This window comes from Camelus ferus, chromosome 34 (assembly GCF_009834535.1).
Source record: "Camelus ferus isolate YT-003-E chromosome 34, BCGSAC_Cfer_1.0, whole genome shotgun sequence".
In the NCBI taxonomy this organism is placed as follows: domain Eukaryota; kingdom Metazoa; phylum Chordata; class Mammalia; order Artiodactyla; family Camelidae; genus Camelus; species Camelus ferus.
Window position 1 is genome coordinate 12,623,144 of NC_045729.1, and position 26,316 is coordinate 12,649,459.

Here is a 26,316-nt window from a genome sequence, read left to right on the forward strand (position 1 = left end):
TATTTTATTCATACATATGCTACATAGCCACAGTAATTGTTATTCTTATTATATAAAATATATTTAATATTTAGTATATTTATATTCTTAATGTATAAATATAAATATATTGCTATTCTACTATACTCATTCTTTTTAACAACTTTATTGGAATATAATTGGCATAAAATAAAATACCCATATTTAAAGCATATAATTTACTAAGTTTTGACATAAGCATATACTTATGAAGTCAATACCACAGTCCAGATAATGAACATATTCATCACCTCCGAAAGTTTCCTTATGCCTTTTTGTAATCTCTCCTTCTTCCTTACCCACTCTTGTTGAGATGATCATATGATTTTTTTCTTGTATAGCCTGTTTAATACAGCGAATCACCTTCAATCCTTTAGTCCTTTCTTGTGGTTCTTTCCCTGGTCTTGAGTAGTTTCCTCATACGCATACATCTTTTGAAACTCAGCTAAATACTTGAGGAGGCCTTCTCCAGATCTCTGGAGTTCTCTTGTGCTTTAGCTGGCTCCTCTCCAGGACTCTGCCCTGCGAACTCTAGCCATTCTGCCTCTTTGGACATGTAGCAACCTCTCCCCAACTCATGGAGACTAGCAGGTGCTGCTTGGGTTTCGTCTGCCTATGCAGCAGCCTGGAAACTGAAAGTTCTTGGTGTACAGATAGCAATGTTCACACTCAGATAAGGTTGGAAATGCTGTCTGGCAGAGGCTATGAGGATGGGTGGGACATGCAGACATCAGAGAGAGATGGGACAGTGGATTGAGGGGGTTGCAGGGTTGGGGGATAGTTATTTGGGGGAGGGAGATTGGCTCATGTGTAAAAACCTTAGAGAAGAAGGCAAATAATGAGAAATTGGGTTAAGGAAGGGAAATGAACATGTACTGAGTGTAATGCTGGCTGCACAGCCTGGCATTACCACCAGTCCTCCAGCCAGCCCTGTAGTGATTTTGTCCCCTGTTCACTCCAGGCAACTTGTAAACTAGGTGTCTCTCTTTAATCAATCTTTCTCCTCATGAAACTGATTGTGACTGTTAGGGGCCCCTTAAACATCACTATGCTATTGCCTGGAGGGGAGGCAAGTGTTAATTCTTCAGTAGGCCCTGACCCTTCAGAGCCCCTTTAAGAACACCTGGATCTTCTGGAACTCATTGGGATGCTACATGCCGTGTCCTTGGCCACTGTATGTGGTCAACCTGATTCCTCTTGCTTAGCTTTCTCTAGAGAATCCTGCTTTTATACTGGCAAGTTAGAACTCTGTGTCCTCCTTGTGGAGCAGGTGCTTGAGAGCATATTCCACTGCAGGAGATAGGAAAAAGGCTGATAGGCAAAGCAGAGTCTTTGGTGCAGATGGGGTGTAGAAGGTTAGGCAGTTGGCCAAGCCATGGAGGTCCAACAAGGAGTAACAAGTGGAGCACTGGCAACAAGTGGGGCCCCAGGGGGCAATCCAAGAGTCCTGCGGATCCAGACAGTCAGCAGCCTGCAGCAGGGCTCGCTGACAACACGGAGAAGACAAAGATGAATTACTCTCCCGAGCTCCGTATTATCCATCCCAGGCGTCCTGCCTATCATTCGCTCCTTGGATCCAGAGTTTTGGAACACAGGATTATTGGCAGTTGGCAGACTCTAAATTATTCATGTATTCTTTGCCTTAGCAGCTTGCAGAAACCGTAATTCCAGGCTTTAGAGCCTTTGCAGGAGCTCTGCATTTGAATGGGGGATCTCACTGATTAAGGTTAAAATCAGGAACAGTGAGATGAATTTAGGGAAAGGACGAAGGGAGTCTTCTCCCCTATTTATTATAAAACTTAAAATATTATGTTCAGGGATAAATACTGAGGCGAGGAACAGATATATAAGCAGATTGTTTTTTCTTGAGTAAGCATGCGCTACTTCTAGAGTCAGCATTTCATTGCTTAGGGGGTTGTGCATAATACCCTGTGTACATCACTCCCACTGCACGTCCACGTTGTCTAATAATCATTTATGCATCTACCCGCCACACCAGACTGATCTCTTTGTGGATAGGAACTGAGTCTTATTAATATCTGTTTCCCTAGCACCTAGCAGTGATGAATGATAAAAGGTTCATCCCTTCCTTACCAAGCATATGTTATTTCAGAAGTGCTTTGAATTAGAAATTCCTTCACAGCAAACACCACATCTTTCTTTTTCAGTGTAAGTAGGAAGTAACTCAGAACAATACCTAACAGGCATTTAGTGAATGTTGATGATGCTAATGATGACATCTAGTTTCCATGGCAACATGCACTTATCCTTACAGTGTGTCTTGGACTATGTGAAATTTGGAAGAAAAAATATACATTTCTTCCCACATTGTGAGAGAATCTTTTGTATTACAGTATTTCTATCCACCATGTCTTCTTTCTAAATGTGTTTATTCTAAGTAGTTGAGTCAATGATGTACATACTGTGGAGTATAATGAGGTCAAACCCAGAAATGGTATTGGGGGTGGCGAGGGAGAAAAGCAGAGAATAAGGGATGTATGGATTGTTAAAAATATATAGGTGGCAAACTCGTTTCAGCACACACTTCCTTTCTTTTTTAACTTTTCCTGCATTTTCCCACTCTGATCCCCATAACTCAACAAATCCAGCTCTCTTTAAACCCTGAAATCACTTTATTTTCTGCATAGACCATACTGAAAACTGTGGAAGGGGGATCTAAGCTGCTCTCCCACTTAAAATCCTTAAGTAGCACCCATTGCCTCAGCCACAGCTGCACATGGCAAGCCCTTCCTTAAAGAAGCCTTCAGCTACCCTTTCTCCTAGCTCCCAGCTCCTCCAATTTGCATCTTATGCTCAAGCTCTGAACACTGTTGGCTAACCTGGAATGTTACTCCTTTCTCACTTAATGCGCTTATGTTTATATTTCAAATCTTATTTAGGCCTCACCTTCCCTAAGAAGTCACTTTGGATTCCCTCTCATCCCTGATTTAGGGGCCAACCCAGGTGCTCCAGAATACCTTGCATTCCTTGTACCATTGAATTGAGGCCACCATGCAGTAAACCGAATGCCTCAGATAGCAAACACTTAGAGCAGAAATTTTGTCTTTTATCTCTAAATCTCAAGCCTCAGGATAAGGCAGGGCTAATTGAGTAGGTTCTCAACTAATGCTTCTGAATGAATGATCTAAGAATGCCTGGGACTCCTTATGCTCAAGTTCTACCTCCACGGAAGTTGTCTTAATACATTAGAGAAATGTGATGTTGAAACCTAAATCTGTGGGAAAGAGTCAGAACATGTAGCATCGCTAATGGGTCCAAGTCTAAGAGGAAGCATCTGCCTCAGGTCTTGGCAGATTTCTTTGCCTCCCTCTAATCTGTTATTTTATCTAACAGATGTCTGAGGATTGCAATCTCAAAATGATTAACAACTCAAGGTTTGGGGGAGGGGAGTATTTTTGTACTTTTTACCAGTACTTTGGATTCAAATCTGTCCATTTCCATGCATTATAACAATTTTATTTTTCTCTGTTTAGATGTGTGCCTATGAGTAACTGTTAGGAGTTTATAATTACTAGTTATAGAAGAAATGACAGGTGGGCTTAGACTCCTGAGAACCAGCAGAGAAGAAGAGGGACCAGGAATCAGAGCCACTGGTAGAGGACATTTAGGAAAGGAAAGTAGTTGGTTTACAGGAAACTGAAAAAAAGAAGAAAGCAGTCCACTGTGTTGAGGTCGTCCATGGTTGAGGTCCTTGTTGATTTAGGCGTCTAAATGTATGGCCATGACACTCTGGAGGCTCTGAAGTTATTGTAAGGGACCTGACATCCAAATGAAAACTTGTATTTTCTCAGTCAATACAATGACTGGTTTATGAGGGTTTTCATCCTTAAAAGATTAAAAGATTGGGAATGGATCTTGATCAACTAGTAGTTCTCATCCTGGGCAATAATTACAATTAATGTTCTATTTGTGGAGCACCTTATAATGTACAAAGATCTTTTACTTACACTAATTCATTACACTCACCATAATTCTGTAGGATAAGACGGGTAGGTATCCTCATTTTTCAGATGCAGAAACTGAGAGTTAGGCTGTGACTTGTATGTGGTCTCAAGTTTGATTCAGTTGGGATGAGCTTGCAAATTCCACAGCTCTTAATCCAGTGCTTTCTTCTTTATATCACAGAGAGGTCTCCATGGGGAGAAAAAAAAAAAAAACATATCCAGAACCAAAGATAGAGAAAGATAGTATCGGATATAAAATACACACTTCTAAGGAACCCAGAAAAAGAAAGACAGGGCTGGGAGCAAAGCTTGGTTCTCCTGCTTAACAGTGATATTACAAGCTAAGGGATTCTGGAAGTGAGACTTGGTTATGAAAATGAACTAAGGTACATTATGACCAACTAATCATAAATACTTGTGCTTTAAAAAATACTACCCATTCATTAAGAAGTGTTTTTTGTTTGTTTTTGCATTCAAGACAGACCTCAAATCATGCTGTTGAAAATGTATTTTGAGAATAGATATAAAGATAATTGAAAATGTTACATTCCCAAGGTCAGAGATCTAAGAATGAACTTCAGTCTTTTATTCCAGTACCAAAGAAGGGGACAGATGTGACAGACATTTAATAAAAAAAAATTTAATGCCTTTATTGAATCATTAGAATATTTATTCTAGGCAGCAGCATAACAAAGAATGTATAATTCCTGCAGAGACATCTGCTTCTGTCAGACCCAAACTGTGCTAATGTAAGTATTTTAAAATTGATCATCATCTCCTGTTTAGCTAGAAGAATAGGGAATAACAACGCACAGAGAAGGGGATATTCAATGGAAGTCCTCCAAGTAGCTCACAATAGAAATAACTATGCTTTATTATTGTCCATTAAGGGCGAAGTAGTCTGCTAAGTACTCTATCTACTATCTATATTAATTATTAAGAAATTACTATTAGACATTAAAATTGACCTAATTAAAAAAACAAAGCTTCGGAGGAGGGTATCACTCAAGTGATAGAGCACATGCTTAGCATGCATGAGGTCCTGGGTTCTCCAGGACCAATCTCCAGTACCTCCTCTAAAAAATAAATAAATAAGTAAACCTAATTACCTACCCACTCCCAGCAAAAAAAAATCTTAAGTAAGAATTACTCCAGTTTTTAAACCACCCCGCTCCCTGGCTAAATTATGAAGCTTAAATAAGGTAAATGACTTGCCCAAAGTCACACAAGCAAAAACAATAGGAAATTGTTTAGGAACAGGGATTTGAACTCAGAGATGTCTGAACTCAGTGTCCATACTACTAAACTTAAGCTAGGTACTCCGTCAATAAGCAAGGTATGATGTTCCCTGGAAATCTCTGGAAGTAAAATCTAGATCCGGCCATTGTAAATATATTGATTTTTTAGCTGTCAATTCTGTAAACTTGATCCAAACTGAGAAAGTTTGGGTGCATTCTTGATGGCAGTCACTAGGTGGAGCCAGTGCACTGAAAAGCTACCTTAGGCTTTTTGGAGACCACGGCAGGATTTATTCTAGGAAATCAGCAAAGGCTGGTTTTGATTGGAAAGGTGCTAAAAAGATCACTCCCTCTGACAGCTGGCTTTTTTTCTTTTCTGGATAATGTAGATGAAGAGGAAGATGAGAGTTCTCTGGAGGTGTAGAGAATTGCTGGAGCCAAGAGTTATGTGGGATGAATGCATAATCAACGAATTCTTTTCTTTCCCAGGAGTGGTTTTAATAATCTGATGTGTGGCTGGGCTGGTGGGTTGTGGAAGTAGAGCACAGTATCACCCTGCCCTGTGTGGTCTTTTTTCTCTTAGAGATTCCAGCCTTTCACATTATGTAATACTGAGTGAACCTCGGTGTATCTAGTGTTTCAAATTGAATGTGCAAAATGATGATAGTGATGATGATAACAATAAATGCTATTATGTTAGCATCCATGTACATCGTGCTTTATGGTGTGTAGATCCTTTTCACTTCCATTCATTACTGAGTGATGGACCCTCTGGCTGGGGCTAGTCCTTTCTGAATCAAGATCTGGGATATGGGGTAGTGTGAGTCTTCTAGGAAAAGTCTAGAAAGATGTTATAGTAGTCAGGGTTCTCCAGAGAAACAGAACCCAAATGTAATTTATTGAAAATTCTCTGAGGGCCAAATTGTTCTTGCTCTTCCTGTCCCCTCCGTTTCTTAATTTTTTTTATTTTTTTATGGTCACAGGATTGAGGAAAACAACTAGCCACCAACAGAGTCATAAACAAAGCTAAGTCTGGGAACAATATATTAAATTCCATTTACTGCTCTTCCCCAAGTTTCCTTGGAATCATTAGTTGTTTTCACCTGGGTCTACGGGTTGGTTGTAGGTGCATTTCAGAGTTCACTCAGATGCCAGTTTGTGTTGTTTCCACCTCGTGGAACAGTACAGGCAGTTCCTGTTTATGTCCACAACACGTTCCTGGAAATCACACCGTATAGGGATCGGTGGTAAGACAGATCACTCTCCCCCGTAAGACCAGTGTTGGAACTGAGGGTCATGGTCCTTTTCCAGGGTCTGGAGGTGCCCACATTCACTGGCACATGGTCCCCTTTCATCTTTAAGCCCAGTGGTGGCCAGTTTTACAGAGACAGAGACAGAAAGACAGACGGGTTAAGAAACTGGCTCCCATGATTGTGGTAAGTCCAAAATCCACAGGGTAGTTCCCTTAGGGTGGAGACCCAGGGAAGAGGAGATGCTGATGCTGCAGCCTGAGTCCAAAGGCAGTCTGCCACAGAATTTTCTCTTCCCTGGGACCTCGGTGTTTTTTTTTTAAGGCCCTCAACTGATTGGATGAGGCCCACTAACATTTTAGAGAATAATCTACTTTACTAAGTTTAAATGTTAATCCTATCCCCAAATTACCTTTACATCAGCATCTGGACATGTTTGACCAAATATCTGGGTACTGTGTTGTAGCTACGTTGACACATAACGGTAAGCATCACAAGTATGCAACAGATTGTCCGCTGGACCTGAGGGGGATGTCATGTTCCTTCTACGGCTTTTGCTTGGATTCGGAGCTCTTCATCTCGACTTCAGCAAAAGCAATACACTCGCCTTCTCTTCTGCCTCTGAAGTCTTGATGAGTTGGCAATACCTTTCTGGATAATTATACAAAATATTTTTATATAAATACATTAAAAAATCAAGAATTCTAGAAAGCATGTAGACTCATCATTCCATGTTAAGATTATTAGGTAGTTCTGAGATTTCTTTTTCATAGAAGTACCTAGAAAATGCAAGTAATGAATAAAGTGCTTTACAAGTAAAGTGTAGAAGCATCAAATACTATTTCTGAACGGGTCCCTAGAGAAAATACATTTGGATTTCCCCATTTTACCTTCATTTAGATAAATGGAGACATTAGAAGAATAAAACAACTTGTTCAAGGTCACACACAGATATTTAACAAGAGAACCTAGGTCTTCTGCCTGCAGGTCCCTTGTTCTTCCTGTTACACCATATAAATGTGCAATAATATGCATAATGTGCTGTGCAACATGTGTCTGAACAGGACCAACAAAAATTGGAAATGTCTGTGTTGAGAGGAGCAATGGTTAATAAAAGGAAAATACAAAAATGTTGAATCCCAGCCCTTCCCACTGAAGTGGAGATGCTAATTGGAACAAACGTCTGGTACACGGTGTGGCAAAGAGTGGGAAGAACACAACTGAGCCTTAGGCTCCCGTGTGCCCTAGGCTGAGCAACAGTGCTGTGCTAGCTGCCTGTGGTCCTATCAAGTCCTAGCAAGTGGCTTTGTGTCTCCTACCGAGATATCCCAGGTACACACTGCTACAAAAATTATATATACAGAATAATGAAACAATTTCTGTAAATGATTCTACAAATACGAGTAAGTGAGTGGGGGTTACAGATTGGAGGCAGTGGGGGCCCGATCAGTTTATTCAGCCAGGGAATTTCGGCATTCCATGCTGCCTCCCCAGGAGCCCCGTTTAGCTTGTTGTGTCAGTTGAGGGAAATAATAAACTTGACTTTGGAACTAATATGTGCGCTCTTGGAGAAAATTTGGGGCCACTTGAATATCCACATTTTGGCCCTGAGAGAACTTACTTGAAAAGTGCTGTAAGTGAGAAACTTGAAGGAGACTGAGAGAAAAGAGACACCTCTTGTCGTAATAGTGGGGAAGGACTAGTTCCCCACGTTAAATCAAACGTCTTTGGCTGGATGGAAGGGAAAGCAGTCTTCAGGCTGATGAGTAGACGCTATTTTACCTTTTATGATCTAGCCTAAGAAAAGTCATATAGTTCACCTCTACCATAATCTTAAACGAATCCAGATTCAAGGGTTGAGAACATAGATGTCACATCTCAATAGGAAGAGTGTTAAGTCACATGTGAGAAGATATTGTGAGTAACTTTGGATAATATGGTCTACTGTGGGCATGGAGGAGTGAAACATGGCTTTGTTCAAGGAATACTTCATAACACAGGCACTTCTCTTTCTTCCTTTCTAAAACAGTAAGCAATAAAGGTTTTCTTACACTTTTGGGGGAGAAGGATTCCCAAAGTAAGTCCGACCAGGCAAATTTCAAAATCTTAGGGCCTCAATATTTTATTTTTCAAACGAGTATCATTGTACTTCCTTTGCCTGCTACTAGGATGCTTCTCCATCCCACCAGCCTCCAGCTTTGTTGAGGAACAGTTGATGTTTAACATTATAGATGTTTAAGGTGTACAATGTGATGATTTGATACACTTACGTATTGTGAAATGATTACCACAATTGAGTTGTTAACATCTCATCACCTGATGTAATTACTATTTATTTTTGGAGGTGAGAACATTTAAGATGTACTCTTTTAGCACATTTCAGTATATAATACAGTATTCTTAACTGTGATCACCATACTGAACATTAGATTCCCAGAACTTACTCATCTTCTAATTGAAACTTTTTACCTTTTGGCTGACCTGGTCCCATTTCCCTCACCCCGCACCCCTTGGCAACACCAATCTATTCTATGTTTCTTTGAGTTTGGAATTTTTAGAATCCACATAAAAGTGAGATCATATAGTATTTGTCTTTCTCTGTCTGATTTATTTCCCTTAGCATAATGTACTCAGGGTCTATCGTTGTTGTTGTAAATGGCAGGATTTCCTTTTTTCTCATAACTAAATAATATTTCATTGTGTATGTGTGTGTGTGTATATATATATATATATATACACACACACACATATTGTGAATAATGTTGCAGTGAACATGGGAGTTCAGATACCTCACTGAGATCCTGATTTCATTTCATTTGGATACATACCCAGAAGTGGGATTGCTAAATCATGTGGTAGTTCTATTTTTAATTTCTTGAGGAACCTCTGAACTATTTTCCACTGTGACTACAGCAATTTATATTCCCACCAACAGTGCACAAGTGTTCTCATTTTTGCATATCCTCACCAGCACTTGTTATTTCTTGCCTTTTTGGTTATAGTCATTTCAACAAGTGTGAGGTGATACCTCATTGTGGTTTTGATTTGAATTTCCCTAATGATTAGATGTCAAGTGACTTTGGGGGGATCCATTGGCAAAGCACTTCAATGGCTCTTGAGAGAGCTTTTTGAGGAAGCCCATGATGCCTTTAGTAGGATTCACATCCCTTTAATACCCTCCCAGAATCCTGTCTGCCACTCTCCCAGTGTCTTCCTGCCTAGTTATGCAGACCATGACTCAGCACTCTGGATGGGTGAGAGAGAAGTAGACCTCTCTGATAGAGTCCTGCACATATGTGGAAGCCAGGTACTCACTCATACACTCTCTGTCTCTGTCACCCTCAGTAGGAAAGGAATGGTCTCTCTTGGCACTTAGCTGTGCTACCCTGGGGAAGAGGTGACATAGGTAAAGTCAAGTTGTTCCTCTTACTCTCTCCAGTGTCTCCAAATTCATATATATATGAATTTATATATATATATGTATATATATATATATACACACATGTAATTTTTTTTCCCTAGAACTTCTCCACTGGACCGCTGGACTTCCACAAAGGGTCTCTTATCCATGGATGACTGTCTAAGACAGTGTTCTCCAGGGGCTCCCACACTATGACCAAGAGGGGCTGGAGTAAATCTGTGGGCCACTGTAGAATCCACAACTGGGAACAAGGTTTGTATCTCTACTACCTGATGCATGTGTGGGTGAGACTCCTCCCAAGTCCCTTGGCGTATGGTGCTGGGACCCACAGGTCCCTCAAAGGCATTTCTGTTAATGGGTGGATGCCAAGTTGTTGTTGTTGAAGGGGGGATACAGAACAGGAATGTCTTTCAGCTGTATTGCTCACAGGATGCTTTTTTTTTCTTTTTTTTTTTTTTTGGCAGGGGAAGGGGAGGTAATTGGGTTTATTTCTTTATTTTTAGAGGAGGTACTGGGGATTGAACCCAGGACCTCATGCATGCTAAGCATGTGCTCTGCCACTTGAGCTGTATCCTCCCCCCATCACAGGATGCTTTTGAAGGTCAAGTGACAGAATACCTGTAAAAAATTATTTGAAACTGGTAAAGCAACATTCATATTCATCTATTCAATCATCCATCCATTCATCCACCCAATCACCATCAATCCATCTTAATCAACCTATTCTTTCATTTATCAAACACTTATTAAACGTCTACAATATGTCAATCTCTGTACTATGGCATGGACTCAGTGTAAGGAATTATTGGTTCTCTGATGAATATTCCTAAATGCCATTTTCTGAAGCAGTGTCAGTAAATTAGAATCAGCATTCTCTCAAAAATATTTAACCAGTATATACAAACTAATTGGTCACTAAAGATAAATGTCTTATTTTAATGTTCAAATTTAATGTTCGCTTCAGCTTCTTTATCAAAGGCAGTGAAATTTAAAAACCTTTTCAGAGAAATTCTGCTTTCTACAACAGCAATACAAATAAACTCAGATAATCTGCTTTATGAGAGTTATCACAAATAGCAACTTACGTGCTCTGGCTAGAATGGTGTTATCTCAGCATTTTCTCAATGCTATACATCTTTTAGTGGCTGTCCTCCAGCATATTCTTGAGTTCATATTATAGTACAGCATTTCCTAATTTATAAGCAGACTGAGAATTAATTATTTACAATTTATTTAAATAACAGTATTGTAGATCTGTAGTAAGAGATACAATAGCCAAGCTAGCAAATCCTACAACAACTTCTTGTTGTTTTATTAATCACAAAATATCATCCCCACCCAACACCAAACAAATCCCTGTATATATTATAAAAATTCTAAGAAGTTTTTGTTGCAGTTCCGTCTACCTGAGATCTTCACACGAATAGATCTTTGTGAGAACTTTTAGGCTGGTGTGATGTGTAGTGGCTAAGAGTATGGCTCTGGAGTAAGACAAATTGAGTTTTTACTCCATAGACACTAGCTGTGTGACTTTAGACAAATTAGTTAACTTCTTTAAGTTTCAGTGTCTCCATCTCTAAGATGTGAGCAATAATACCTATTTATATGACTGCAATTGAGGAAGCTAGATAAATAATGCTTATGAAGCCATTGGTAAAATTCTTTGCATAATGTCTCCATAAATGTTGGTTTTTAGTGTTTGTGTTATTTTGACCAATTTGATGTGAAGAGGTACCATATAGCTCTTATTTTTGAGCTTTAGATTATTTTGTGATAATATATTTTGCATGATTCATATAAAATTAGGTTCAGCTGTGAGTTACAGAAGGCTAAAAACAACAGTGACTTTAAAAATATAGACTCCCCTACCCCACTTCCATATAAAAGTTAGGATGCCCCGGGCTGGTGTGTGTGGTTCTATTCCCCAAAGTTTCCAAGAATCAAGAATTCTTACAGTTTTATCCCTCTCCCATCTTGAGGCTTCAACCATTATCCTCATTATCTAGAATGTTAGCTATAGCCCCAGTCACCATCTTAAGAAGCAGAGTGAAGAATACTTGAAAAAGAAAGTGGATGAAGGAAGCAAAGGATACAAGACAGCTACTGTTTGAGGGAGGTGTCCAAAATCTGCTGCGTATTTCCACGTTTATCCAGTTGTCCAGAATTTAGGCTTGTGTTTAAACCTAGTTGCAATGGAGGATAGAAAATGTATTCTGTTTTCTAGGAGAATATTTGCTCTGCTTAGAATTGCAAGTCCTCTTACTGTGAAGGAATGGGGAGAGTGGATACCAGGGGACACTGGCACACATCTTCCCACAATATGTAACTTGTGTGTTAAACAGACTCAAGTCATTGTGGTATAAGTATGAATGATTTATTTGTCCAATAATTTCTAACAACTTTGCTCTGCCAAACCACCATTTCCTCCTGGGAGCCAGCTGCCCTAATGATATTTCAGATTCTTTGTACTTTAGTCTTTCAGAACAGTCTTATTTCAATTTGTGAGTCCCAGACTCTTTTTCCTTTTTATAAAAAAATTGAAGTATAGTTTATTCACAGTGTGTCAATTTTTTGTGTACAGCATAAAGTTTCAGTCATATATATATATATACACATACACATATATATTTGGTTTAATATTCTTTTTCATTATAGGTTACTATAAGATATTGAATATGGTTCCCTGTGCTATACAGAAGAAAATTGTTGTTTATCTAATTTATAGATAGTAGTTAATATTGGCAAATCTTGAACTCCCAATTTATCCCTTCACATCCCCTTTCCCCTCTGGTAATCATAAGTTTGTTTACTATCTCTGTGAGTCTGTTTCTGTTTCTGTTTTGTAGATAAATTCATTAGTGTCTTCTTTTTTCTTTTTTTAGATTCCACATATGAGTGGTATCATATAGTATTTTTCTTTCTTTTTCTGGCTTACTTCACTTAAATGATGAGGTCCATCCATGTTGCTGCAAATGGCATTATTCTATTCTTTTTATCTGAGCAGTATTCCATTGTATAAATATTCTACAACTTCTTTATCCAGTCATCTGTTGTTGTTTAGGTTGTTTCCATGTCTTGGCTATTGTAAACAGTGCTGCTATGAACATTGGGGTGCAGGTGTCTTTTCGAATTGGAGTTCCCTCTGCATATGACCCCAGGAGTGGGATTGCTAGATCACATGGTAAGTCTGTTATTAGTCTTTTGAGGAATCTCCATACTGTTTTCCATAATGGTTGCACCAAACTACATCCCCACCAATAGTGTATGAGGATTCCCTTTCTCCACACTCTCTCCAGCATTTTTCATTTGTGGACTTTGTAATGATGGCCATTCTATAATTTGTGAGTCCCAGACTCTTTATTTAAACACATCTATCTGATATTTAATTCAAAGCTCTCTTCCTCCTCCCCCCAGTTCAGGATGGATCAGTAGATTTAGGGGTTGAGAAGTAAGGGGCACCTGGCATCATCTGCTCTCTTTCATCTTCCTCTTTCCTCCTCCTACTTACCTCTCTGAGACTGAGTCAGGGACAAGGGTGAGGAACACGGATGGTAGCACCTTCCTATCTTTCTTTGGCCATTCTCACTGCTCTGGCTGGTTGCTGGAAGGCCCTCCTGATGAGGCTCCATCCTGCGTGCTCCACTGGCACTGGAGGTCCTTTGTAAGTTTCATGGCCCCTACTCGGGATCTGTAGCCACTTGTAGAATCTGTCTTCTGCACACCTCAGGAAACAGGAACCCAGGGGGACCATACAGCCTTCTCAGCCTGGCTGTGCCCCTATGCCCTGCTCTGTGGTGCTCTTCCTCCTGCACTGGGGGCAGGTCCACAGGCCTGGTGGGCTCAGACTGCTTAGACATCTGTTGACTGAAAGAAAAACATACAACGTAAGAGTTGTGAGTTTCAGTTTTATTCAGGGACCTAATGGAGGACTGTCTACGGCCTGAGAAACAGCCCTCTCGGTAGCTAGGGGACTGCTCTGAAGAGTTAGGGGGAGAAGCCAATATATATGTATGATTTTGGCTAGAGAATACATGCAGTTAAGCATACATCTCTGTGAAAGGTTGCTGCTAGCCACGAGGAACAGATATCTCAGTTAATAGTTTTAGTGCCTTTCTATGTATGGGAAGATGCAAGAATCTAGGTTCACTAATGTTTTTCCCGATATATCTCTAACTATCTAAGGGGCTGTTTTTCCAAAGCACAGAGTGCCTTATCCTGCTTTTCATCCTGAATTTCTTTCAAGGTGTACTGGAAGTTAGTGACTGCCGTGGCTAGTGACTTGATCTTTGTAGAACTGGATGGCAAGCAACATTCTTTGATTTACACCCCCAACGTTGGCAAGTCTTGCTGCCTTTTTTTTTTCCCCTATTGTGATAAAATATGTAAAAACACAATTTTGCTATTTTAACCTTTTTTGAGTGTTTAATTCAGTGATTCAGTGGCCTTAATTATATTTACAATGTTGTCCAACCATCACTACTATCTATTTCCAAAACTGTTCCATCACCCAAACAGAAACTCTACCTATTAAGCAAAACCTCCTTGTTTTCCCCTCCCCAGCCCCTGATAACCTTGAATCTACCTTATGTCTCTGTGAATCTGCCTAGTCTATGTATTTCATGCAAGTGAAATCACACGTCTGTCCTTCTTGTTTGGCTTATTTTACTTGGCATAATGTTTTCATGGTTTACCCATGTTGTAGCATGTATCAGAAGTTCAGTATTTTTTATGGTTGATTAATATTCTGTTATATGTATATACCACATTTTGTTTATCCATACTTTTTGGTTATTGTGAATAATGCTGCAAAGAACATTGACATACAAGTATGTTAGAGTTCCTGTTTTTAATTCTTTTGGGTATGTGTCTAGGAGTGGAATTGCTGGGTTAAATGGTAATTTTATGTTTATCTTTTTGAGAGGTCAAAATGATTTCCACAACATCTGCATGCAGTGCAGTAGGGTCCCAGTTTCTCCACATCCTTGCCAACACTTGTTATTGTCTCTTTTTTTGATTATAGCTATAATAATAGGTATGAAGTCATAGCTCATTCATCGTGGTTTTGATTTGTATTTCCCCAATGACTAATGATGTTTAGTATCTTTTCATGTGCTTATTGGTCATCTGTATATCTTCTTTGGAGAAATGTCTATTCAAGTCATTTGCCCATTGTTTCAAACTGGGTTGTTTGTCTTTGCGGAGCTCTTCCCTTCTTGTGGCTATAACAGGGAGAGAAGAAAGAGGAGAGCTGCTCTTCAGGCTGTTGCATTATCCAAGGGATTGCCTTCTCGTGTCTCTGGTCATCCTCCTACAGCTGCTGGCGAATCACTTTGGGCTATTGTCTCTGAAGTCGGGGTGGGGGCAGGAATGTGAGGCTCACAGTGAGAAGTGGGCTTTAAAAACTGTGTTCCCAATGTTCTCAGATCTTAATCAGATCTTACATGCCTCTGTTTCACTAATGCACAGAATAACTCAGTCTTAGAATAGGAAGAGACCTCAGAGTTCCTCAGGTCCAACCCCATCATTTTACAGATATGGTCTCACAGGTCCTGAAAGGTGAAGTAACTTTGCCCACTATTTTTCTAATGCCTGGTTTATGTGTCACTATGACGGGTTGTAATATGCCTTCCCCTTTTGTAATCTGAAAGAGGAACACGTTAGAGATACGACTTATTTCTGCTTTCCCTTCTCCACGTGACAGAGGCAGTTTCAAGGTGAAAATATTGTGCCATCAGTTCTAATATATGTATGGTTTCTAGGCTTTTGGGGATCAGGGTATTATGCCAAGTGAATAGAGATGAGCATTATGCTTGTCTAGAACTCCAGTCTTTGCAAAGTGGTATCATATTCTTACAGCATCCTGACAATCAGTGAGCAGGTTCTACTGGATAGGTAAAGACATGGCCAAGATCATCAGTAAACTGGTGGCAGCTTTTGGTGCAGATCAGTCCCTCATCTCTGTGAAGGTGATCGGGCAGTCACCCTACCGATTACCAGCAAGCTGCCGTAGGAAGAGCACCAGGAGCTAGAGTCAGAGAACCCAGCCCTGTTCCGAGATCAACTCCTGACTGTTACCTTAGGCAAGTCACTTTACCTTTCTGATTCAGTCTCCTGATCTGTAAAATGGAGATGAAAATAACACTGTTCTATCCAATTGTTGCAGAAATCAAGACAAAAATGGACTTTTAAAGTCTTTAATGAGTATAGGGAGTTATACCAATATTAGTGATTGCTATTATCTGGCTGTCTAGGGAGGGGGGTCACTTTGTGTGTTACAAATAAGATTTTGTAAGGTTCAATGGCATTAGAAGCTTAGGAGAGCTTCGAAGGGCTCCTGCAGAGCAAAGCTGATGTGGCCCTCATCCTTAGGTCTTCTCCTAGCCCATAGCCATTGTTATTAGCATTCAACAGACATAACAAGCTAAGTCTTCTTGAAATACTCCCCACTCTGTAAACACAGCTCAGCTCTTGCAGTTCTTTTACCCTCGGAAAGATGCAACATTTACTTATTTCACCTAACATTTGAAAGGTCAGTCATGAAAATCTTTCCAACACACAAATCCAGTCATGATGCTCTTATTATTAAAACCTTTTTATTCCCCATGGCTCACAGGATAAAGTCCAAATGCCATAGCTGCAGATCTCTTTCCTGTCCAAGACGACCATAAATATGTAAATGAATTTTATGATCAAACCCCTGTCATGGGTGTACAAGGCCTACTGCGGTCCAGCCCCAGCCTGTGCCTTCAGTCTAATCTGCTGCCTTCAGTTCCCACACACCCATGCGTCACAGTACCTCTCACCTGGAACCACAGGTGCCCTGCTCGTCCTGGCCTCTCTCTGTTTGCCGGTCCTGCCTCTGCCACATGGATGCCCTGCTCCCTCCTCTCTTCCTGCTTGCCACTTTCGTATTTATCCTTTAAGACCTGGCTCAAAAGCCATCTCCTTTGTGAAACCATCTCTGACCTCTTCTTCCTCACAGGGAGGATTAATCATTTCCTCTCTGTGGGCTGGGCCAGAATCATATTTTTCTTTATCTCTCTGCATCCTAGTGTCCAGTGCCACATGTGGAAACAGCAAGTGCTCAATACATGTTTGCTGCATGCACGTTTGTTGAAAACCTTAGGGCAAGATATACTGATGAGACAAACAGGAACTTGTTCGTACTGTCTGATTTAAAACTCACCAGCGATCCCTGTGACTTAGAACGACGTCCATTACTGCTTTGGGTCTTTATCCCCTCTCTAAGACGAAAAACATGTTTCTCCATTCTCTACTCACTATCACTAATGAGACACGAATTAAACAATAAAGCCAGGCCACCCTCCTGGCCTCTGTTTTAGCCACTCAGTCCATTAACTGGAGAGCCGAGGCCTCCCCCCGAGAGCACTAGCAAGCTGTGTGACTGGAGCGCGCCTCTCCTAGTCTCTGGGCTCCAGGATTTGGAATCAGGAGTTAGACTATATATTCTCAGAGGTCCCTCTCAGTCCACTTATCTCCTACATGGCTGATCCTGGTAATGCAGAATGAGGCAAAAGACAGCCCATAGACACACTGGGAGGGGGTGGGGGCAGAGGAGGACAGGCATCAGCATGAAAACCCTGGCATTCCTGCAAAACTAGGGTCCTGTTGTCCTTCGGTCATTTCTCCTAGCACAGAGCAACTGCTTCTGCCTCAAAACACATCTTCTCCAGAATGCTTACTCCTTCCCCGTGATGCCCCGACCCTGGAAAATTTTCCTCACACCTCGTCACGTGATCCTTCAGAATATCCTCTCTCTGAATTATTGTGCACTTTTTCCTGCACCTCCCCAGAATTTCAACAAGTTAGTGCCAGTGAGATCAGAATGGGAAAAGAGGAATGAGAGCAGTGGAGTCAGCACAGAGGAATAAACAGCGCAGGTCAGTGAGAGCTCTGGATGGAGAAGAGGACGTGGGAGAAGGGAAGAGTCCATGTCGGGAGAGAGGGCTTTTTAGACATATTTAGGAATTTTACTGCAGGTCTGTTTTTTTTTTTTTTCTTTTTTAGGAAAGAGCTTTCTGAAAGAAAATAAAAAATAAAACGATTGCACCGCAGCACATATTTGTTGAATATGAGGATTCACATTCAACAAATAAGTGAGGATAAGAATAATTCAAGAGCATAAATTTAAATATTTTATAAAAGGCATATATTAATTTTGATATGTCTTTTATTAAGTGAAAAGTAGAGACATTTATTAGATGGCTTGGCTATAAATAAATTTTTGGATAAATCCTAATATTTATTGTTCCAAAAGGGACAAAGTCTAACACACAACCAAAATTGAGAGGGCTACTGTCAAGAGAAGGGCGAAAAGAAACATTATCTTCTTTTATTACAGTGAAGAAAACGAGAGGCAAACAGATTAAGGAAAAAAACAAACGATGGAAAGGGACACAAACTGCCCAGCATTCAGGAGGCTGCACACCAGCCATCACCCAGCAAGCCTCAGCACAGCACTTCCTCCTGATTTCCCGTCTCCACGGTTTCCCCTTACGTAAGAACAGGGTAATGCTGGGTAGTCAGAAAAATGTTGCTCAGGATTCAACTAAAGATAAGTAACAGCAAAGATATATCCAGTCCCTCAGCAAACTACTTGATGTTGCATAGCAACAACTGCCTGGTTTTATTTCTGTCACAGTATTGCCATAAGGAAGCTTTGAAAATAAGTATTTTTTAAAAATTTAAACAAACAAGGTAGCAGACCTCACTGCACCCAACCAAGTCACCTGTCTGCTTCTAAAATTAGAGAGGCAGCCTCTCAGAGGAGACAATTAGGATGGTAAAAAGGGAAACAACAAATTATTGCTAATAATCTCTTTCTTTTTTTAAAAATTTTTAAATTTTTTATTAAAGTACAGTCAGTTACAATGTGTCAGTCTCTGGTGTACAGCACAATGTACCAGTCATGCATATATACACATATATTCATTTTCATATTTAATAATCTCTTTCTGATTATCTCACTTACTCCTGACAAGAACCACGTAAGGCAGAGTTTGATCCCATTTTGCAGATGGGGAAACATACTTAGAATCATCGAGTTACTTGGCCAAGCTCTCCCAGCCAATACGGGGCAGAGTTGGGTTTTTAAACATTCCCCCGACTCTTTTTCTGTCTGACCAGTAACCCAGTGCTTTCCCATCACTGCACTACGTGGGGCCTGGAGCTGACTGTAGCAACAACTCTCATCCCTTCTGCAGGTGTCTGGGGTTGTGTCTGCAAAAGGCTTCTTCAGAAAAACATCTGGAAATATTTGGACCCACATCTGACCCAGAGGGCCAGCTGTTCACGGTACAGATTTAACTGAGAAAATCTGAGTGTATGATTAGCCTCATGCAAGGAGCACAGAGAAAGGCTGAGACTGTGAAGACACAATCTTTCTTCAGGACACCTTGTCCCCAGCTATTTGAGGGGAATCCCTACCACAATTCCTGGTATTGATGTTTACAGACAGGAGTTATTTAAGAAAGAAGTTTTCTACAAATTGAGACATTTGTTTTGACTCTTTGCCTTTTATAAGCAGGAATAATAGACCACATGCAAGGAATACAAGTTGTAGACATTTCTGAAATCCCCCCTGCTTACGACTTGAGGGGTGCATCATGGAAAGATCTCACTTCTGATTGCCAGCCACTCATGTAGATCCTTACATAGAGGAGGAATTTAATTCAACAAATATTCACTGAGTACCTACTGTGTGCTGGTTATTGTGCTGAGTACCAGGATACAGAGCTGTATTATCATGACCCCTGATTTCAAGAAATTCTTCAACCTAATTGAGGAGATAAATACCATACAAATAGTTAATACTGTGTGATGGATGAATGTTATAACAAATGTAGGCTTAAAGTACAGCAGGGGCACAAAAATAGGTGTTATCCAGTCTGATGCATCAGAAAAGGTTTTTTTTGGAAGAGGACCCACATGATCTGTTATAACATGATCATGTTAATGCAGGCTTCAGGATCATTGGGACATTCCAGGCAGAAAGACAATACAGGCTCGTGAAATCATAAACAACTCCAGGAAGCCTAGAGTATAAATTGTCTGGAGGGAGATGTTGGAGAGATGGGTAGGAGTCAGTGATGGTGTGGTATCTGTGAATGCTGGAGGTGGAGTTAGGGTATAAGGCTAGGGAGGGACATTCATTCAAAGGATGATGGAAACATTGACAGATTTAGAAGCAGGAGAGTAACCTTAGTAGCCTGCTAAGATTTGTGCTTTAAGAAGGCATATCTAACTGGTGTGAGGTAATACCTCATTGTAGTTTTGATTCACTCCTGGGCCTATATCCAGAAGGAGCCCTACTTCAAAAATGACACCTGCACCTCAATGTTCAGAGCAGCACTATTTACAATAGCCAAGATGTGGAAATAGCCTACGTGTCCATCAACAGATGACTGGATAAAGAAGATGTGGTACATTTATACAATGGAATACTATTCAGCCATAAAAACTGACAACATAATGCCATTTGCAGCAACATGGATGTTCCTGGAGAATGTCATTTTAAGTGAAGTAAGCCAGAAAGAGAAAGAAAAATACCATATGAGATCACTCATATGTGGAATCTAAAAAAACCAAAACAAAAAGAAAACATAAACACAAATCAGAAACAGACTCATAGACATAGAATACAAACTTGTGGTTGCCAAGGTGGCGAGGGGTGGGAAGGGACAGATTGGGATTTCAAAATGTAGAATAGATAGATAAGGTTATAATGTATAGCACAGGGAAATATATACAAGATATAGTAGCTCACAGAGAAAAAAATGTGACATGAATATATATACATTCATGTATAACTGAAAAATTGTGCTCTTCATTGGAATTTGACACAACATTGTAAAATGATTATAACTCAATAAAAAATGTTAAAAAAAAAGAAAAACAAGATTAAAAAAAAAAAAGAAGGCATATCTAGTGGCAATTAGGAAGTGGATATATCTGGGCAAGATTAGATGGAAAAAGATGAGGAAAACACTGAATAAAACAAATTTGAAGAGATGTCTTTGCCAGAGTTCTCTTTAAAATATCTAATGTGTAGACCAATACTGTGAAATGGCTTTGTTGTGGGTGTTCTCTCTTTGCCCGCCCACATCCAGTCTTCACCCTTCTCAACCCTAATTCTAGGAGGCTGACCTTCTGAAAATGTCCCTTGCTCTTTGGCTTCTCATTGGGTTCAGCTGAAGGGAGGCACCAGCAGGAATTGGGAGGCCCCTTTTCTATAACCACAGCTTTCCCTGGGTTCTAGAGTGACAGTTCTCTCCTTCCTCTTGTCCCTTCAGACCCAGCAGTGGCAGTGATTTCCTGCTATTGCTAGTGTAAGGGAGCATCACCATCATTTGCTTGTTCCCTTAACCTGCTTGTAAGCAAATAGGATAAGAGGTCTCCAGAGAAAGGGAACCATGAGTGGCTTTCTTGATATAAGAGAAGCCATTTTTGGCTTAGATCATATTGTGATCTATGCCTGGCCACAATGCTTGCCCTTGCACAGGTCTCAGTAATAATGATTTTAAGGGAACAAAAGAACACACTGTTACCAAGCCAGAGAAGTAACAATAGCAAAGACAACAAACCAGTTATAAAGACTCCCAGTTCCTTTTCAATGGTAAAGACTAGCTTGAAGCACTTTCTTAAGCTGTTTTGCAGAATTTACACCCCCCAGGTGCTCAACCCCCAGAATAATTAGAACCTAGGGGCTGATGATGTTGATCTTGTCTGACCCTCCTGACTTCAATCAACCAAAGCTTAGACTCCGTTCACTGGCCCACCCAACCCCTTCGTGAATATGCATGTAACCTTAGTTTAAAACTTCCCCAGTTTTGCTGTTGGAGAGACATTGCTTTGGGAAAGATCCTTGGTGTTCTTACTCACGTCACATAATACCCCCTTATTCCACTGTTTGGCTTGGATATGTCTTTTGGCTCAAGATCTAGCAAGAAGTAAACCCAGTTTTCAGATAATATGCTTACACCTTTGTCAAAAGTCCCTTCATTTAACTATCTTCAGTTACCACATTGGGCTGTGATCCAGTTTCCCGCTGGGACCCTGACTAATGCAATCATGGAACACTCTCCTTGAGAAGCTGATGTCGGTTCCAAGGAGCATGATCAATCTCGGGCAGAGAAAAAGAGTTTGAACCAAGACTGGCATAGTAAACATGAAGAGAAGAACACAGATTGAAGAGATATTCAGGGCAGAGAACCGATAGTGTAGTCACAGAATGAGGGGTGGGAAGGAAGGAGAAGGGGAAGAGAGTGATGGCTCCTTGGTTTTGGGCTGAGTTGGGTGGTATTCACCAAATCACAGGATACAGAAGAAAGGACAGGTACTAAGGAGAATATGAATAATACTCTGGGGGACATATTAAATTCAAAGTGCTTATAGGGCCTTTAGGCGTAAGGAAGGGGCTCTTGTTCATCTACTGACTTGAAGAACATGCATAGCTCAAATATTTTTCCATTGTTGCTAGGACTTTGGCATTTACTTTTGCCAGTCTTCTCCTCAGAACCTTTGAAAATAAACATACCCTTGGATGGGTAAATAAATAGTTTCTGGTGTCTTTATTGTGACTTTGTGACAAGAGAGCCAGGTAGCTAAAAATACTGAGATCCTGGGGCCATATTGATCTTCTTAAAAGGCCCGCATTTGTCTCTATTTTCTCTTTATCAAGCTAAAACAAGGTCTCTTTAAGACAGACATGAAAAAGCCTTTAGCTGCCAGCCAGTCCGGCACTGCTAAGCTCCCACACCCCCTTCTAGTCTCTAGCCTGCGCTTCCGAGGGCAGGCTGCCCATGCCTGTCACAAGGTGGCAGTCCTGCCTAACTGACCTGGTGTGAACCTGCGGGTGTCGACATGAGTCCCCCTGCCTGAGACACCCAGTCAGTTCTCATTCCCAACGCAACCTAAACTCAAAAACCTTCGCCGATTATAGAAAAGGAGCTCAAATTCCTTAGCCTGACAACCAAGTCACACCCAAAACAATGAAGGGGGAAGCAGTGTCTTTAGAGGTGCGGTGATATTTCCAACGGTGAGCAATGGAATATCCCCAGGGGAGAAAGGAGCTTTTAGGGAATAAGAATGGGAATTTCTAGGTCTAGATTGCATTGCCTGAGGGTGGGGTATGACTTTAACATGGGAAACAGTGAATTTTCTTTAATTCATTTTTTTAGTCTACAATTCTTTTTAAAATGTTTTTTGCATATATTGTTCCTACTGTTCATTCAGCATGCAAACATATACTGACTTTATTGTAATTTTTCATCATATTTGTCTTTAATCCCTAATTAGATTTTTAAGTCTCAGAATTTTACATTCCTTACAACCCACAGATTTTGCTATGTTTAAAGCAGATGTCAAAAAAAATACTTGTTGAATAAATGGATGATTATATTGCTAAGTATAAATCACCAACACAGAGTCTACCTTGAACAGAAAGGCCTGAGGCAAGTGCCCAGTTTACCCTTTAAGAACAGCTCTGGTTTCTTTTAATCTTCATTCAGCTAATTATCTCATAGCCAGCGAAGCTTGAGAGTAGGCAAAAGATTATTATAAAGAATGGAATCGTGTTCAATAGGTTAGTGCAGAGGCTCAGCTACTTGCCTGTTGTAGAATCTTGAGCAAATTACTTAATCCATTCGAACCTTATTTCTTTATCCATGAGATTAATCCATTATGGAGAGTCAGCACGGTCCGGTGAAAGGAACATTGAACATCTATCAAAAGACGTTGGTTCTAGTCCCTGCTCTGCTGTTAGTGGTTCATCTTAACCTCCTTAAGCCTCAGTTTTAAAATTCAATGTATATGAACTCTTAAATAACCCCAACTAAAGCCAGGCATGTGCATAAGTGTGAGTGTGTGTGTGTGTGTGTGTGTTGGGAAGTACTTGGATTAGTATCTACTGCTGTATAACAAATTACCCCCAAATTTAGCAGCTTAAAAGAACAAATGTTTATGATCTCATGCAGTTTCTAAGAGGTTCTGGCTCAGCTCTCACAGAGTTGCAGTCTCGCTGTTGATCCAGGGCTACCATTATCTCAAAAGTCTTTAAACTTAAGACCGGAAAAACCTGAGCTTCCAAGCTCATTCAAGTGATTTTCATAGACCTCAGTTCTTCAGTGGCTTATGACTGGGAACTTCAGTTCTTTACCACAGGGCTGCTCACAGCGTAGCAACTGGCTTCCCCCAGAGCAAGAGATCCAAGAAAGCTAGAGCCTGAGCTAGAGATGCAGGTACAGATAGATGGAGGAGAAGGGGGGAACCCAAGACAGGGCTGCAGTCTTTTATCACCTGATAATCTTGGACGTGACCTACCATCACTTCTGCCATATATTGTTGGTCATGTAGACCAGCCAACCCTGGTACAAGGTGGGGGCCAATTACACAAGGGTAATACCCAAATCAGGGGTTACTGGGGAGCCATTTCAGAGGCTGGCTACCACTGTGCTCAGCAGCAGAATTAGCAGTATTGTCACGCACTACTTCTTCCCTTTCTTATCTAATTATTTTATTGTCTTCCCAGCCAGAGTATAATCTCCTTGTTCTCCACTCTGTCCACCCTCCCCTTCAACACCCCTGCCCTCACCCTGTGCTGGGCACATGCTGTGTTTTCACTATTTGTTGAAAAAAATGAATGAATGAGTACTATACTTTACCCTTTTGTTTTGTTTTGTTTTTCCTGGTTGGAAGGATAATTAGAGAGCCCCGAGTGTACCTTATCTCTTTACAGATATAGAAACCAAGGTCCAGAAAGGGCTCCTTATCTGTTAGCAGTGGTGCTAAGGCTAGAATCTAGTCTCTCAACTTCCCATTCTCTGTACTTTCCTGTTCACTCTCTCTCAACTTCAGTCTTTGTAACTCAGAATTATCCTTGACACAGAATTTAGTAGCTCTGTTAATAAATCATCTACCTCTGCAGCTCTGTCTTTTGTGCCATTGCCTTAGTTCCACTTCTGTTGAAATATTCAGTAATGCTTTCAACTGATTTTCCTCCTATATTATAATTTTCTCTCTCTGTTCACCTTCCGGTTCCCTGCCTCTAACCCTAAACGTACTGAATGGCCAAGGTTTCATGGATATTAAGTTCTAATATTAACTTGCACAATCATCTTCCATGCTCTGTTTATTTTTTATTCTTGTAATACAGTTCATAATTATGTGTCTGAAATGGCTTCTAGTTTAAAAGGCAAAAGCAAAAATCCTTTTGCAACAGGGCCTATTTAAATCACAGACCTCTTTTTTGCTTCATTTCTCCATTTCTTTCCCTTATCTACTACTAGCCTCATTAAAAATTTTTTTTTATTTGAGATCTCATCTCAGCATTTCTAGAGTGAAGATGTCTCTTCCACACTTACTGATATTTGAAGCAGCCTTCTCTCTTCTCCCCTCGCTGATGATGGCACTTCTCAACATGAAGCTATTATAATAGGTACCACGTTGCGTTATTTACACATCTGTCTCCCCTATTGGACTGGGCACCCTGAGGGTAGTCATTGTGTCTTATTCATTGTTTGTACACTCCAGTATCTCATAGTACAGTTCCTAAGAGGGTCTTCATATGTATTTGTCAAATTGAGTCAACCAATTCTTCGTGTCATTTTCAGTATTAGATAAAAGCACCCTCTTTCCAGTAGTGATCATTCTTACAGAAGACCTTGTGCTTCTCCGAGTTGGAGGCAGGAATCATTATTTTTTTTTCAGGCTATCCTATGCTCTCCCTGGAGTATCCTGTAGCCCAAAGTCTGATGTGGACAGAGCCATCTGAAAGCTCTCCCACACAAGGCAATGTGCAGTTATCCCTCAGTATCTGCAAGGGGTTGGTTCCAGGACCTGCCAAAATCTGCAGATGCTCAAGTCCCAGTGTGTCCTCCATATGTGTGATTCCACATCTGCGGATTCAACCCATCTCAGATCTGCTGTGCTGTTCTTATTTATTGAAAAAAAAAATGTGTGTGTAAGTGGATCAGCACAGTTCCAACCTGTATTATTCAAGGGTCAACTGAAATTTGAGATATGCCTGGAAAACCTCTCCCTAAAAGGTGTGATCCTTTTTCAGAGGAATCCAGACCCCTTCCCTTTGAAAACTGAAGACTTATGTTACAAGAGGCTCTTTTTGAAATCCAGATGTCTCAAGAAGAAGCTGTAGCTTGTCTCTCATCTGTTGGCACCTTAGCAGGATTAATATTTCAGTAGAAAGAGCTACAGGAGCAAGTAGATTCTTGTCAGAATGAAGTCTTCTGTCTGGAATGGAGGCAGGGAGGGAGATGATAAAAGGGGAGGTGAGAAAAGCAAACATAAACTGCAGCCTGCCCCCCTCACTTATGCAGCGCTGGGATCAGCAGCTGGTGCAGAGTGGAGAGAGAAGCAGAGAAATGCCCTTTGTCCTCGCACACTTGCTC

At 40.6% G+C, this 26,316-nt stretch overlaps 1 long non-coding RNA gene across 1 annotated transcript in view; it reads left to right on the plus strand.

Moving 5' to 3' along the window:
* Positions 1–26,316, plus strand: part of LOC116661306 — a 200,014-nt gene that overhangs the window by 90,426 nt on the left and 83,272 nt on the right. Inside the window, exon 6 of the long non-coding RNA XR_004317178.1 lies at positions 9,994–10,144. This is a non-coding gene — a long non-coding RNA (uncharacterized LOC116661306). The remainder of the gene's footprint in view (positions 1–9,993; positions 10,145–26,316) is intronic.